Below are 16,030 nucleotides of genomic sequence, written 5' to 3' on the forward strand. Positions count from 1 at the left end.
TGCCTACAGCAGCTGGAGAAATGATAAACTTTAGTGATTGGAGGGGAGATCAGCCTCTGCAAGGCTCTATAGCCACCTGAACACTGGTATGTAACAGTTGTCACCGGCTGTTTAAAAGCTTACCGTGTCCTGCTTATGTGCGCTCTAGTGGGCTTGCGAGCAGTAAAAACAAATGCAGTTAATTACGGTGACCCAAGAGCCCGCCGTCCATCCGTTTATATACAACATGACGTCAAGCAGTTTAACGGCATGTCGCACTTGGCTAGTGGCATAGCCTGGAAAACGAGATAGGCTGTTGAAAAATTTGTCAATGGGACAATTGCAGTCAATGGGAGTACACTGCAACATAGTGGGGTAAAGTATTGCAATTGAAAATCCCCATTGGGATTAAAAAAAACAATGGCATGCAGGTAGCTGCAGTATCACTTCTTGAACACCAGGCAGCTACTTTACTACCCTCTATAAAGCATTCCACCGTGGAAAGTTTTTCATAGGGGTAACCTCTGTAAGAGACAAACAATTTAAATCCTAATGCCTGCTAACACTTTTTAAGCAGTTACAGCTACCGTTTTTTTTTTCTTTAGAAAAATTTTAGAACACATGAATAATGTCTGACTATTTTAAGCACTGCTGTTAGTGTTGTATAGTGTGCCCTTTAGCTGGACCTGTAAAAGAAAGTGGATATATAATGGATCTATTCGCAGGACCAATAGGTAATAAAACAATGAAACAAAACAAAAACTGCTGTGTTAATGTTATCGACAGGCTACATCATATATCTAATTGCTTATTTTGTTCCACTTTAGTTTTAGAGATAAAGTAGCACTACAAGCCAAATATAAATATACTTTTCCCATGAGGCACTACAAATAGACTCAGGTAAGTGCAATCAGTTCAGTGGAACTAATACTATAACACTGTTGGGCCCTTTCTATCTCAGAGCACTACTGGTTATGTCAAGAGATAGCACAGGAGATCAGCATTGTTTACAGTCATTTCCCTGATAGAATTCACAGGCTGAGTCGTCTGATAAAAGAGAAGTCACTGCTGTGATAACTCATTGAATTCTGTTAACAATGGACTTTTTTCAGCATAGCTAACAACAATCATGCCAAAGATGTGAAAAGCAGACTACAGCACCACCTGATGACTGGACAGAAGGCTACATATTATTAATATGCAATATGTCTGATGCATCTGACTGCAAAAAAATAAATACCTCCATACCTTACCTTTAAAGCTGGACTCTGGGATAAGCAAATATTGTCTAAATACAAGAGGCATGTGTATTCTGATTTGAATCTTGGTGAGCTTTGTGTATTCCAAATCTGTGCAGTAATTCAGTGTTAAACTTTATCTTTGTGCAGGAGCTTCCTATAATAAAACAGTCACTGCTGCCCTCTCTCCTTGTGCAGGGTGATTGGCCTTGTCTTTACACCTCCTGTAGGTTTCTGCAGGCAGCCTATTGCAGGTGGACCAACACGGTTTGTCCCACACCTCGCCTCTCTGCTTAGCCTATGTGCAGCACAGTGATGATGTCACCACTATTTATATCATTTGTGGCTAATATGAAATGTATTTAACGTTTTTGTGGCAAGCATTCAGCTTAAAGAGATCATTTCTAATTGGATACTATAGGTTTGCGCATTAAGACTGTCTTACATAATAAACCTGATAGTGTGGCAGTCTCTGTCATATACACAGTTTGATATGAAGGACATAAACAAAGCCTGATATAGACTCCTTTCTAGTAACAATAAAGGACCAGTATACTTAACAAACCAGCTTATATCCCCAAAAAGTCAGTATTCCAAGACTTGTTTCCAGATGACTTTATTATGGGCATAGCTGACATCATCATATGATGCTTGAGATCAAAGGATGCCACACGTGTTCATGGGCCCGGGAAGGCTCAATCATTCCAGACAGTGACGGTCAAGCCCTTGCCATTCTTTGGAAGGAATGAGCAGTCAAATTTCCCCAGAATAAAAAGTGAGATTAAAGTGATATTAAAGTCAAAAGGTTTTAAGCTATTTCAAATGCTGATGAAATTGCTTACAATGGATGCTGTTACTTTAAAAATGTTAGTTTCCTGCAGTATCAGCCGGTCCCCTGAAAACTGGCCCTGATATCCTGTTTTAGGGTGGCTCCTTTGCCTTGCAGGATCCTAAGGAGCCACCCTTGTGTGTGCTAGTAAGTTGTGTATGTATCCACAAATACACAGGCACAGCAAGGCAAGACACTCCTCTGCTACTCTCTCCTACTTCCTCCCTTCTCCATGCTATTAGAAGAACAGCCGCTGTGGTCTGCTCTGTCCCTTGTGCTCTTGTACTGGACAGGAAGTTCAGAGAGGCTGAGCTGAGAGAGTTGGAGCTGTTTGGAAACATGATGACTGTAATTGCTTGGACAAAAATGTGAAGCAATGCTTTGCTGGGCAATGTATATTTGTTTGATCTGGGTTCATTATTGAAAAAAAATGTTGAGAGTTGAATACTTCTTTAAGTAAAGTAAAGGCTTGCAGATCCATTTGTGGGTAAAATTAAAGGAAGTAAGTCAGGCAAGGCATGGAAACATTTACATATGTAAATACGAATGTTACTAATGCCTCATTCATGGAAGGAAGTTTGTGTTTCATGTTATGTAGCTGTTTAAATCATTGTCAGCTTCCTCAATTCACCTTGGCACAGGCTCATTTCTCCGCTGGGTTCAAGGTAAAAGGCTCGTCTCTTATGACTCTGTATCACTTCTGTAGATGTGAATGTAAAAAAAACAAAACCTAATACCTGGGACATCCATCACCATTCTAAATAACACTCTCAGTGCCAGTATTCTACCCAGGATGCCAGCCCCGGAACTCAATCCACAAACCACAGGGTATTTAGGGTAATGGCTGCATGTCTGAATTTCCTTTGAATATGACAACCTTGCACACATTTCCTGAGCTTTACCGGGAGGGGAAAGAAAGAAAATATTACCAGCTGCTGGCATTTGACAACCAAGAAAATAGCTCCGTTCTTCCTGACTTAACACTAATAAAAACAATATGAGCTTCCCTCCTGCAAATCTGATACACTTCATCTGAAACATCTTCACACTGTTTTCGGTGGATAGAACCCTATTCTGACCTTTTTAAAAATATGATATGTAGTTGTTATATTTGACATTTGGTTTAAAGGGTATCTATGGTCAAAAACTACAAATAAATATGTATTTCCATAAGTTCTATCCCGCTTCTTATAACCCTATCCATCTAGAAGTGAGTAGCACAGTGGTGTAGTGGTTAGCGCTTCTAGGGGTCCACGGTTCCAATCCCAGACAGATTGCTATCTACAAGGAGTTTGCATGTTCTCCCTGTTCTAGTGTGGGTTTCCCCTGGTTTCCTCCTACACTCCAAAGACATGCTGGAAGGTTAATTGGCTCCTGTCTAAATTGGCCCTGTATGTATGCATGTGAGATAGGGATCTTAGATTGTTAGCTCCTTCAGGGTAGGGACTGATGTGAATGTGCAACTATGTAAAGTGCTGTGTAAAATTGTCATGGTTATATCAATACTAGTAATAATAATAGAAGTTTCTATGATTACTTATTAAAGATTCTCATAGGATGTACTTCTCAATACACTGACACAATTTCACTCAGCCCTGTGAATATGCACTTCCTTGTAGTCACAACTCTCTGAACTACAAAAGTCAATGTCTGAACAATGTAACATAATCATTGATTTCTGGAAGCAATGCATGATGGGATACGTAGTCTGGCAAAATTTAGATTACAGCACATCAAACAACAGAGAAAGAGATGCAAAGCACACTGGGAATACAGGAAGTTGTTGGGCAGACAGATGGCAGCACTCACTACATAAAAGTACGTTTTGATTGCATATCAAAAATAACTATATAATGTCTATCTATTACAATGCTGATGTTATAACAGGATATGCTGGGACTTTACAACAGATAAGCCACCCTGCAAGAGCATTAATAATGTAAAAGAAGATGCAGCCCCCCGGCTACTGCATGGCCTGCACCTCATGTTACCACATGCACAGCTACTCACTCCACTTTAAAGAAGAACTCCAGGCACAAATTTTATTAACTCTTGCAGTAGGGCTACCCCCCTTCCCCCACTGCAAGGGTTAACTGCTCATTTTTGCCTAGGGTAAAAAAAAGTTATACTCACCTGGTCCTCTGAGCTTGTCAGCTCTTAGACCATTCCCTGGAGCCTCTCGCCCTCTCCACTCTAGCAGATCTGGGAAGTCATCACATCCAATACAGTGTATTGGATGTGAGGACAACAAGGGACATATCATCGCTGCAGCAGAGGAGCACTGCCAGCTCAGAGGATTGGGTGAGTATAACTTTTTTGTTGGAATTCTTCTTTAATACAAAGCTTGTAAAGCTGTTGTCATGCTTTCCCAAGAAGATTTCGAAGAGCAACTGTGTACCGATGGTCGTACATCAAAGACTGCCATAGAGCTGATTTTTAGGTGTATTACAAAAATGTGTGGGGAGGGCAGTTGGCCCTAAGAAGGATAAATGCAGTGGCCGATTATATTAATACCAGAATGGGAGGCGGCCAAGAGCCCCAGGCTCCAGATTAACTGATAGAGGTGCAAAAATGCCTGCACCTTAGTGCTCTTCATTACCTCCCAACTGTCCCTGATTTAGAGGGACTGTCCCTCATTTGGAACCAAATCCCTCTTTCCTCAGTTGTCCCTCGTTTTCACAAATCTTTGTGAAAAGGTTCTATTTAGATCTAAGCTTTCACGGACAGGGCCAGCCTAACCATCTTGTCTTGAATTGTATTGTAACTGTAATGTCTTTCTTATACTGTAAAGTGCTGCGTAAACTGTTGGCACTATATAGATCCTGTATAATAATAATATTAACTCATTCATCTTATCTCTTATAGGAGAACTATGGGGTAAGTGTTTTTCCCCATAGTTCTCCTAAGGGTCACGGGAGGAAATAAACTAGCGTCCTCCCGTCAACCAAAGCTCAGTATATCGCGAGATACAGCTTGCGGTATACTGAGACCGCCGCAGCCGGGACGGATCCCGACATTACTGTCGAGATCCACCCAGCTGTGTGAGTGACAGCTGGCTCTGCCTATCTAGAGGCAGAGCCAGCTGTACTCGCCCCCTCCCCCGTCCGTTCCGCCAGTCAGCGCTGGAGGATCGGAGCGGGGAGGGGGAAATCCCTGCAGGGAGCGGTGACTGACAGTCAACGGCTCTCTGTTGGGAGATGATCGAGAAGTGAGCGAGCGACGGTATGTGTTCGCTCACTTCCGGATCTATTGAGCCAACGTGTGACAGTTTCATTGTCACAGGTCGGCTCAAACTTCTTTAATTATCTTGTTCAACATTTGCAAAAGCCAATATAAAGGAAAAATAATGGTGAAAATAAAACAATCCTGGGTTTAACCAATCATTTCTGTCAAATAAATTCTTAATGGTCCGCATAACTGGGGGCATGGCAGGGGTGTGTCCATTGCCTAAATACATCGTGCTGGAAGGTGTCCCTCTTTCTCAATTCAGAAATCTGGGATGTATGCTCTTCATAGACGGTCATTTTTACCTTTGTGAGTCCTGAGACTTTTTTCAGAAGCTGATCAGCAACGGCAGCCTTTATACTGCTCTCATTAAAGGTTTCTATTAAGATTATCAAATGACCTTTCCCAATTTGTATATACACACTTCCTGTACCTGGAAGCACTGTTTCTATCTTATCTGCCACCATCATATTAATGTGCAGAGAATACCACTGCACAAGACCCAAGTCAAAATTCTAACACATGTCCCGGATCTTGCAGAAATGTTTCACAAACACGTCAGAAGCATATCATAAATGTCTTTGTACACTGCATGATCCAACTATACCAAGCCTATCAATTGAAGATAGCCTGGAGCCCTCGGTATAATTAATCCACCGCTGAATAAGTATAATAACACGTATCAATTATAACCAGTGAGAAAAGTTAAATTCAAGAGTCTCAGCAGGCACAAGCTAAAAAGATAGGTAATCAATACCATAATCTGTTCTGATTTCTACTGTAGAAAGGATACAAAAAGGTGGATTTTAAGGGGAACTCCAATCTAAATAAAATATCCGGAAAATGTTCATGTCAGAATATGTGTGCTGGCTACTTCTTTATGTGGCCCAAATAAGAAAAGCTTGTCTGGGAATTGGCCTTATTTCATACTACAGACCTGGAATATTTTAATAGAATATCTTCAGAGAATACAAAAGGCAGAAGTAAACATCTACTTTCTATATTTAACTACTGCTACATTTGTCTTGTGTGCCGCGTTCTTCTTTAAAGGTTATAAAAACTAATGAACGAAAAAGGAATATATAGCATCTTACCAGTGTATAGATGTGTCACCTGCATTAGTTTTCTTTTTTAGCTAAGAAGATATCCTGCAAATACAAATTATTCAGAGTCCCCAGGACAGTGCGCTAAATGATCTGTTTGTACAGAAAAGTTGATCCTTACAGAAATCCATTGTCCTTCTAACTTCCTGTGTACATAATTGAAACCTCAGACAATGTTATGTTATCAGCTTTTCCAGCTATCTTCTCTGAACTACCAAACCCTGCCTCTCTATGTAATGGAGATGAGGAATGTGTTTGTAATCCAAGTGAAGAGCGCTGCAAAGGGTGACAACTTTGCTCCGCCTTAAATACAGTGAAGGGAATTGATCAAAACTGGAGCAGCTGTGCATGGCAACCAATCAGCTTCTCTCTTTCATTTCCAAATCTCAACTGAACAAACCGAAGAGAGAAGCTGATTGGTTGCCATGCACAGTTGCTCCAGATTTTGTCTGCTCCAGTTTTGACAAATGCCCCCATTGTATTGTCACCCAAACGCAAAAAGTTTGCTACTGGCAAAATCACCGAGTGCAAATAAAGGAGAAAAAAAGCCTTAAAAAGGAAGCTAATGCAGTTATTGCATCTAAGGACAGGAATGCTACTGAATGAATGCTGTATTCATTTATGGGGAGGTGATGCTTTAAAGGAGAAGTATTGGGAGAGTAAAATATACTTTTCTCAATAATTAGAGCTGGAACCGGCACACCGGAGCGATCATGTGTAACCACTGATCACTCAGTTCATGGTGTTCTCCATACATAGAGTGGTGACTGTCAGTCAAGGATTCCCCCTTCCACTTTCTTGTACATCCAGCGCTTATTGAAGGGACAGACAGGGGAGGGGGCGGGCACAGCTTTCTCTAGAGAGGCAGAGCCAGCTGTCAATCAGGCAGTGGGGTCGATCCCAACAATGTTGTTGAGATCCTTTCAAGTTGTAAAGCGGCTCTGTGCTGTCAGCATATAGCGTGCAGTATCCCACCATCTATATGGTGACTTTGGGTGACAGAAGTATATTAGTAAATGTACTCCTGTCGCCCAAAGGAGAACTAAAGCTGAAAAAAAAGAGGATTGGCTGTACCTCTCTTTTAAGTCCTTTTTAAGCATCTTTTCTGAAATTCAGATTTCTATTGTTTTCCTACTAGCTCATATGATAAAGGGTTTGCCATTTCTTTAGCTGGTGCATTTTTAGTGTTCAGCAACTACAACCAAGATTTTCTTTCCGATCAATAAGGTAATCAGAGCTGCAGCCCTGCAGACAGAAAAATAGCCAAAGAATAGTGAGACGTTACGTGGGCCAAACAGTTGACATCTGCAATCAGATTCTTTCTTTTCATGATTTATACACATTAAACAAAACCAGCTTTGCACTGTGCTGTAAGCATCCATTATCAGCCAGCACACAATGCAGAAGAGGTTAATGCCTTCTAATTCACACAGTATGAATATGCAACATAATATTCAGGATACAAACACACCAGTGAGTAACAAGGAAACTATTTGCTGTTCCAACCAAGTAATGGCTTGTGGTCAGGGAAGTCAATTTCTAGCCTTTAAAAATCATTAATCCACAATGGCACCGTTACATTTTACAGATGTCTATAGAAGAATCACGGGGTTCTTGTAGTCTGCTATGGAAAGGTAATTTAAGGCAATATCGTTCATGGAAATTAAATCCACGTTTGGCAAGTCTAAAGCAAAACACACCATGAAAGAAGTTTGTAAACTGAGATACAGAAATCTTACAATGCAGCAAAAAAAGTGCAACGCCCTGGATCAGTGAACATGCAGAATTCAGTGCGTATTAATTGATAACAGTCTTCTGGAATCACAGTATCCATATAATTATAAATATTATTTATTTGGTTCAGATTAATATGGCAATGTCCCAATTACTACATAACAAGAAAAGTCATATACCAGTCTCACAAATGTTCTAGGATCACCGATGTAATTGTCTACACAACACTAATAGCTTGTAAAGCTGAATGCCATGCCAAAGGCTAAATACACAGGTGAAACACACACATATACAGTGTATATATAATATGTATAAGTAAGCTGTTTACCTACCAAATGAATTCCGCACAGCTACTATTGTGATTTACACACTTATGTCAAACTGCATAGTTAGAGTTAGATTATAAAAAATGCATTCAAGTACACTAATAATAAACAAACATGTGGCTTGTGTATCACTCAGCTGTAGATCCTCAAATCATCTCTGAATTGGTGCCGACACTGTCCTTCCTTCTGGAGGGTGGTTACTTTTGTCCCCCATGGTCCCTGTGTGTGTTGTAAAGGAGCCACTACTCCCAGCTCACTGGGATGGACTACAATCTCAATACAAATTAATAAAATAAATATGAGATTGTAGTCCATCACAGGAGTGAGCTTGGAGCTGTGGCTACTTTACAACACACACAGGGACTATGGGGAACAAAAGAACATTACATTTGTTAATAGTTAAAGGAGAATTATGAAGCGAGTGATTTTCACTCAGCCTTATAATCTGAGCCGACCTGTGACAATGAAACTGTCACAGGTCGGCTCAGTAGATTGGGAAGTGAGCAAACACATACCGGCGCTCGGTCACTTCTCGATCTATCCATGCAGAGAGCCGTGACTGTCACTCACGGCTCCCTGCAGGGATTGCCCCCCCCTCCCTTGTCCGATCCTCCAGCGCTGACTGGCGGAACAGACGGGGGAGGGGGTGGGTATAGCTGGCTCTGCCTCTAGATAGGCAGAGCCAGCTGTCACTCACGCAGCTTGGTGGATCCAGACAGCATTGTCGAGATCCGTTCCGGCGTCAGCTGTAGCTCGCGGTATACTGAGCTTTGGGTGACGGGAGGACGCTAGTTTGGGTCCTCCCGTCACCCTTAGGAGAACTATGGGTAAAAGCACTGGCCCCATAGTTCTCCTTTAAGGTACATGAATGCATTTGTAAGATGTAACTCCTGAGTTTAATGTCACTTTAATGCTATTGCAGTTAAGCAGCACAGCCTGGTCCTTGACCCCCACTAGCCTGTGACTGAACAATAAAGAAGAAGCAGCACATTGATGACATCCCCATCCTGTGAGCATGTTTATATTAGAATATGGTTATTCTACCTCAATGGGACTACTGCGTTTATTTAGGATACATAGTGGACATAGGTGTATACAATACAACTTATACAATTCAAGTATTGGGGTGGTGGTGAGGATATTTTCTATATACTGTACATGTACTGTATGGCTGTACTGACATCAATATGCCTTTGACAGACCTTCACTTTGGCATGGTCCTAGCCTTTTCACCTTCTCTTTTTCCTGTGCCCACTGAAGGAGGGATGTTCTGTCGCCATCAGTGGTCCAATTTAGGAGGTGTAGCAACATGTACCCTGTGATGAAGTAGTTGGTTTTTTACATTAATAATGGCATGTAATTAAAGAGAATAATGTACATATACTTACCTGTTTTATTTATCCCAACAGCCTTTTACGTAAATTGATTTTAAACTTACCCAAGATCCTCCCAAAGAAGCAACTGTCCTGACATTGCAAAACGCATTTAGGTGCTGTTGTTTTTGCCTTTGGGCCATATCAGTTCGACCCAAACATCGGCAGTTCGTGTGTGCGGCGAACACACAAACTATCAGGGCGTTCGGCAGGCTGTTCGCCTGCCGGGCACCCCACAAGGTACTACGCAGTGCCTTGTGAGCCCTGATTGGGTAAAGCAATGGTCAGGCGCAAGACTTTACCCAATCACAGCACAGTGCACTGTGAGAGCCATGATTGGGCAACGTAATGATGACTTTGCCCAATCATGGCTCACACAGCTAAGTCCTGTCTGGGGCCAGACGAATGTAAACAGTTGGGCGGAGCTAGCTGACACCGCTAGCTCCATCCAATTGTTTATATTTTGGCGGCATTTGTCAGAATGCCATTGTGCGGCAGGGGGAGTTCGTCGTGAGGGTTGGCAGACAGCGGGGTTTAAAAAAAATTATTTCTATTTATTTTTTATATGACGTCATCGTCATACCCCTTACTCATTTAAAAGAGGGGGCCTCATCTGGGTGCCCCTTTATTAAAGGGGTACCCTTATGTGAATAAGCCCCCCCTGTTACCACCCCCACAACTAACGCCCCAGGGCTTGTGGGGAAGAGCCCCTTGTCTCCATCAGCATTCGGACAAGGTGCTTTTCCCGGGGCGGCCCTGGAAAAGCACCCATGACTTTGGGGGGGAACCCCACACACTTTTTATTTGCGTGTCATTTTCATTGAAGAATTTGCAAGTAATAAGACAAAAGAACAAACAATAAACACAGCTTAGGCAGCACAATCACTATCTGAACCATGCCACAACCACCAGGTAGATCTGATCTCTAGGGGTGGGAGGGGCACACTATGCATCAAGCCAGTTAACACATTATTGGGGGGTGCGTCAAAGGACATCCAGGGGTCCTAGGGATGCAGCTATTTTTGCCTTGAGATACCATTCCGTATCTTTAAAGAGAGACATCACCTCTTGGAGCTTTCCTAAGGGTAATTCCCAACTCAGAAATGGGGTCCAGGTGGTAAAAAAACCTGTCAGTGTAGGAGTAGTTGTATCAAGCCTCAAGTTTCTCTAGGGACATCAGCTTATGGAGTAATTCTTTCATGATGGGTAATGAAGGAGGGGTAGGTGAAAGCCAGTTCGTTAGGATGGCCTTCTTGGCAGCGATAATGCATATGTGTTCCCATGGGGAGGGTCGTTTAATAGATGGCGGTGAGGAGGGAGTAACCACGTGGAATAGACAGAGGGCTGGGTCGGCACATCTATGTGTGTCAGAACCTGCATTCATGTAAGCCATAGCTTGCAAAAAAAAATGGCTTAATGGAGGAACAGAGCCATATTAGGTGTTCTAGGTTTGGGGATGGTGCATGGCACTTGGGACATGAAGTCAACCAATCGGGGGGAGTGGACTTGTATTTAAGATTAAAAGGCATAGTATGCTCTGTGGATTAATTTGAACTGGAGTTCCCGCCCTACTTCACAAACAATAGCTTTCCGTAGGGAGAGCCAACCTTTGAGCAACAGGTGTTCAGTGTTTTCCAAGGATAGCTGAAGAAAGGTCGACCATTTAGTGACATGTGCGGGAAAGGTAGTCGAGGTGGCTAAGGGCAGTGGCGTAACAACCGGGGGTGCGGGGGGGTCACTTGCCCCGGGCGCAGGACTGAGGGGGGGCGCCGTCACGACCCCTGCTAAACGAAGCCATGGCTCCCTCTCCCTGACACGATCACCTGGCTGTCATCGGGCGGCCGCTCGCTCTTCCGAGGCCACTGCGTGCGGCCCTCTACAGTGCCTAAAAGTGGCATCTTCTCAGTTGGGGAAGACAGTAGTCTCCGGGAAGGCCCCTGGGACGTACTGGCTCAGAGTGGAGGGAGGTTATTAGTTATGAAATTACGTATTTGGGCGTATTGAAGGAAGGGTTAGAGATGGCCTGGGTGTTCAGTAGTTCCGCAAACGTTTTGCACATTCCCTGCGGATTCAGAAGGTCCTTCAGTGTGTGGATGCTCTTGGTTTGCCAGTAGAAGAAGACCCGAGAGGCGCTGCCTGCGGGGAAATCCGGGGATGACGTAAGAGGCATCAAGGGGGACACCACCCCCGGAATTCCCAGCAGCTTCCTAACCTCTCTCCAAGCGATCACTGCATCTCTCAGTAGTATGTTACTCTTAATGGCTGGGGGGAGAGCTTTCCATGGAGTATGCATGATGCCCGGTAAGGACCATGGAGAGACCATCTGGTGCTCCAAGGGTGTGTTAGTGAAATAAGAGGTGTCATGCAGCCAATCCCCTACATGGCAAAACAAACTTGTCAGATTATATAATCTAATATCTGGAACATTTGCACCCAGGAGTGTGGACGGCATTTGGAGGTGAGTATTCGTGCTCTGGGAGAGGAGTACATAGTTGACACAAATTGCAGATAGTTACCCTGAAAACTCATACGTTTCATTACATTAGATAACCATTCCCAGTTTACATTGTCAAATGCCTTCTCCGCATCCAGGGCCAAAAGAGCCGACGGATGGGGAGAAGACACCTTCAGTCTGCGACTTTCCAAAGCCAGCAGAATTTTACGCACATTAGTCACTGCGGACCGACCATTGACAAACCCCACCTGTTCAGGAGAGATGAGCTTCGGTAGCACGGCAGCCAGCCTGTTAGCAAGGATTTTTGAGAGTAGTTTGGCATCAACATTGAGTAGTGATAATCGGCCTGTATGAGCCAGCCTGGAGTGGATCCTTTCCCTTTTTTGGGAGGAGGCGAATGTAGGCCTCCGTAAAGGTGGGAGGGTATTGGTGACTGTGCAATATATTCTGGAAGAGGTCTCTCAGCGTAGGGGAGATGTCAGGGGAGATGTCAGGGGATTGTATATACGATAAAATTCAGCTGAAAAGCCGTCAGGGCCCGGGGTCTTGGCTCTAAGGGAGTGCTTGATGACATCCTCAATTTCTAATAACGATATATCTGCATTGAGAGTGGCTAGTTCGTCTGGGGATAAAGTTGGCAGTGGAGTGCTGTCTAGGAAAGACGAGCCAGCAGCCTTATCTCCTGTTTCATGTCTGTAGAGGTTTTGGTAGAATTTACTGAAGATATCCCCTCACTTTTTATTTTTAATTGTAACTTGGGGAACTTCCTAAAATTCCTACCAGACCTAAAGGGTATGCTATGACTTTTGGGGGGAACCCCACACTTTTTTTTAAAAAAATGGGGTCCCTCCTAACTGTCCTACCAGACCTAAAGTATATATCAGCTTCTTGACATTATACAACCGTACAAACTGTATGTATACAGATTGACAACAATGAGAGCATAATACTTGTTTTTAATGTAGTGTTTTGATGATACTATTGCCTGTTTTGCATAAAATAAAGAAATAGATTTTTAATGAACAAAGTTGTATGAGTACCATTAAAGTCTGCCAGGGTTCTAGAGAACCTATTTTCCGTTTTCATTTTCTGAAGCATGTTTATATTGCCAGAACTGTCACTACCTGATGTGCTGATGTGCATAGAATTACAGGAAGCCAACATAAAAGGCAACTACTTGGTCCTTCAATAAGTTGTACTTAAAAAATAAGTATAATATTTATGAATACAATATTGGAATAAGTGGTTTCCGGCTGGAGATCTTTCAGTACATTTAATAAGTACAAATGTTGCATTATTATTATTATACAATTTACAAAAATGTTACTTCTTTTAACTTTGCTACCGCTTTTGCTTGCCACGATAACATTTTGTGTATATTTGAGATTTATCCCTCTGTTGGTTAGCTACCTTTGTGCTGTTTTGTACTATCACCTACCCCTCCTGTGGTCTACCGCCACACAGGAAAACTGGTTTTAGGGGTCCCTCTAACTGCTAACCAGTTCCCCATATGTACAAGTTAAAATGTTCAATGTAAAGATAAAACACTACACATTTTATTAGGTCCATTAAAGTGTATGCCCATGCATTACCCAAATGTACCTTTTACCTTCCCCAACACACACACACACACCCCATGACATGTCCTAGAATTATTTTGTAACAATGCGGGCACACCTCTAGAATATTATCTTCTAAGAGAAGTATTGTTTTGCTTGGAAATAAATCAATGTATGCATGTGGCAAGGGACAAAGAGGGGTATGGATAGTGGATAGGAGATGTTCTGTAGTCCAGGAAGCAGGGATGACAATGTGCATGTATTGCAGACAGTATTGTTTACCCTGACATACACCTTAATAAATTTACATTGCATTTCAACTAACATTTAACATACAAATTCCTTGGGCATTAAAAACCATGCTATTGCTGGGGGTACCCCTTAATGTGGGTACAGGCAAACCATGCTGGCAAATCATACTCATTCTTTGAAAATCCTGGCATTGGATTAGATCCAGTATGGAAAACCTTCTGACACCACTAGAAACTGCAATGTAAATATTAGTATGGGCCACTGTCATTCAACACTGAAGAAGAGCGCCACCTGGTGGAGGAGCAGACCCTCAGCATAGGGCAGCTTGAAGATGAGTTTTGCACCAAAAGGAGCTTTTATTATTTGTTAAATTTTAATACAAATTGAAGTTCTGTTTTAAGCTTTAGGTTTTAGTCTTCAGGTCAGTTGGGGGTCTATTTATAAACAATTTACAGAGCTATTTGCCCTGTGAATTTCTGTGAATGTTTGTTCTATGCATATAGAGGCAAACAGCATTGTTCTTAGCAGTGGCGTAACAATCACCATAGATACCCAGGCGGCTGCTATGGGACCTGGGGCACAGGGGGGCCCGGACATCCCTGATGCCCTGCGGGCCGCCTGGGTCGCTATGGCATCTCATGCTGCTGGCTGTCACTGGCGGCCGTGAAGAGGAACGTGCCGCTGTTCAGATCACTGGTAGTGATCTATGCAGCGGTGCGTTCCTCTCCACAGCTACTACTGAATAAGTGAGAGCCAGCAGCGGTGGTGGAGGAGGCGGGGCCCGGGGTTAGCAGCAGAGCAGGAGGCAGGCCCCAGCGATGGGGGAGGAGGCAGGGTTCATCAGCGACGGGGGAGGAAGAGGAGGTGTACAGGTAAGGAGTGTGACCAGCCCACCTTTTGGTGACCCTGCAGAGCCCACCTTAGAGAGCCCATGGTGGTCTCTGCAGGGTCACCCTCAGGTGAGCTGTGTGGGATCTCAAGTGGGCTCTTCAAGGGGTGTAACTAGAGATCACAGGGCACCATACAAAATTTTGCTATGGGGCCCTGTGATTTCTAGTTACACCCCTGGTTCTTAGTATATCTTCTTTTCAGGTGAAAATATGCTCCTCAGTTCCATCTAGTGCCCATAATGCATTACTTTCTGAATGTTACATATATTTACAGTATATTTACAAAAACAATATACTGAGAACATTCCTTTTTTGCCTCTATTCGCACAAAAGGAATTTTCACAGAGATTCACACGTTTCTGTGAATTGTTTAAGAATTGACTCCTTGGTGTTTAATGTTCCTGGAGCCTGCAAAGGTTTTCCTCATTTTATATGCTGTTATTGTGATTGGCCCTGCCTGTGCCCATCCCCAAAGTTTGAAAGGGTATAATAATGTAGTGAAACTACAGTGTATAGTATCCACGCATGGGGCACACCATGAGGCTTTGTCAGATGTAGGAAGAGGTTATCTGAGAGATGGAATGATTTGTAATTTTTACGCCACACCAGTGTTTAGTAGTAAAACTGCCTTCCACTGGTTTCCATAGACTGATATCTATAGCTGGGACATTTTCACACACTAAAATTGTGATGAGTGTGCTTGAGCTGCTTTTGTGACTAGTGCTCTATTGAACTCAATAAGGCAAAGGGCAACGTGCAGTGTGTGATTACCTCATAGGAATCAATTAGCAATCTTCTTTCATTGTTCATGGAGGGTTGTTGACCTTATCCAAGGCAGTGCCTTCTAGTGACAGCAAGGAACCAGGCTCTTACATTGCTTCATGGCTACTCAGCTGCCTCCTGCCGCTGTGCATCCTGAGGGACCAGTGTAGGAGGCAGAACAGCTGTGACTGAGAGGTGTCAGGGCTTAGTGGTATTGAATTAGGATTTACACTGGCTGTGGTGGTGGCATTTCAGTTGTCACCCAATAGAACATTCAGCGTAGATAAAGACCTGCTTAAAATGAT

The sequence above is a fragment of the Nanorana parkeri genome, unplaced genomic scaffold (genome assembly GCF_000935625.1).
Source record: "Nanorana parkeri isolate BGI_ZX_2015 unplaced genomic scaffold, ASM93562v1 scaffold74, whole genome shotgun sequence".
Taxonomy (NCBI): domain Eukaryota; kingdom Metazoa; phylum Chordata; class Amphibia; order Anura; family Dicroglossidae; genus Nanorana; species Nanorana parkeri.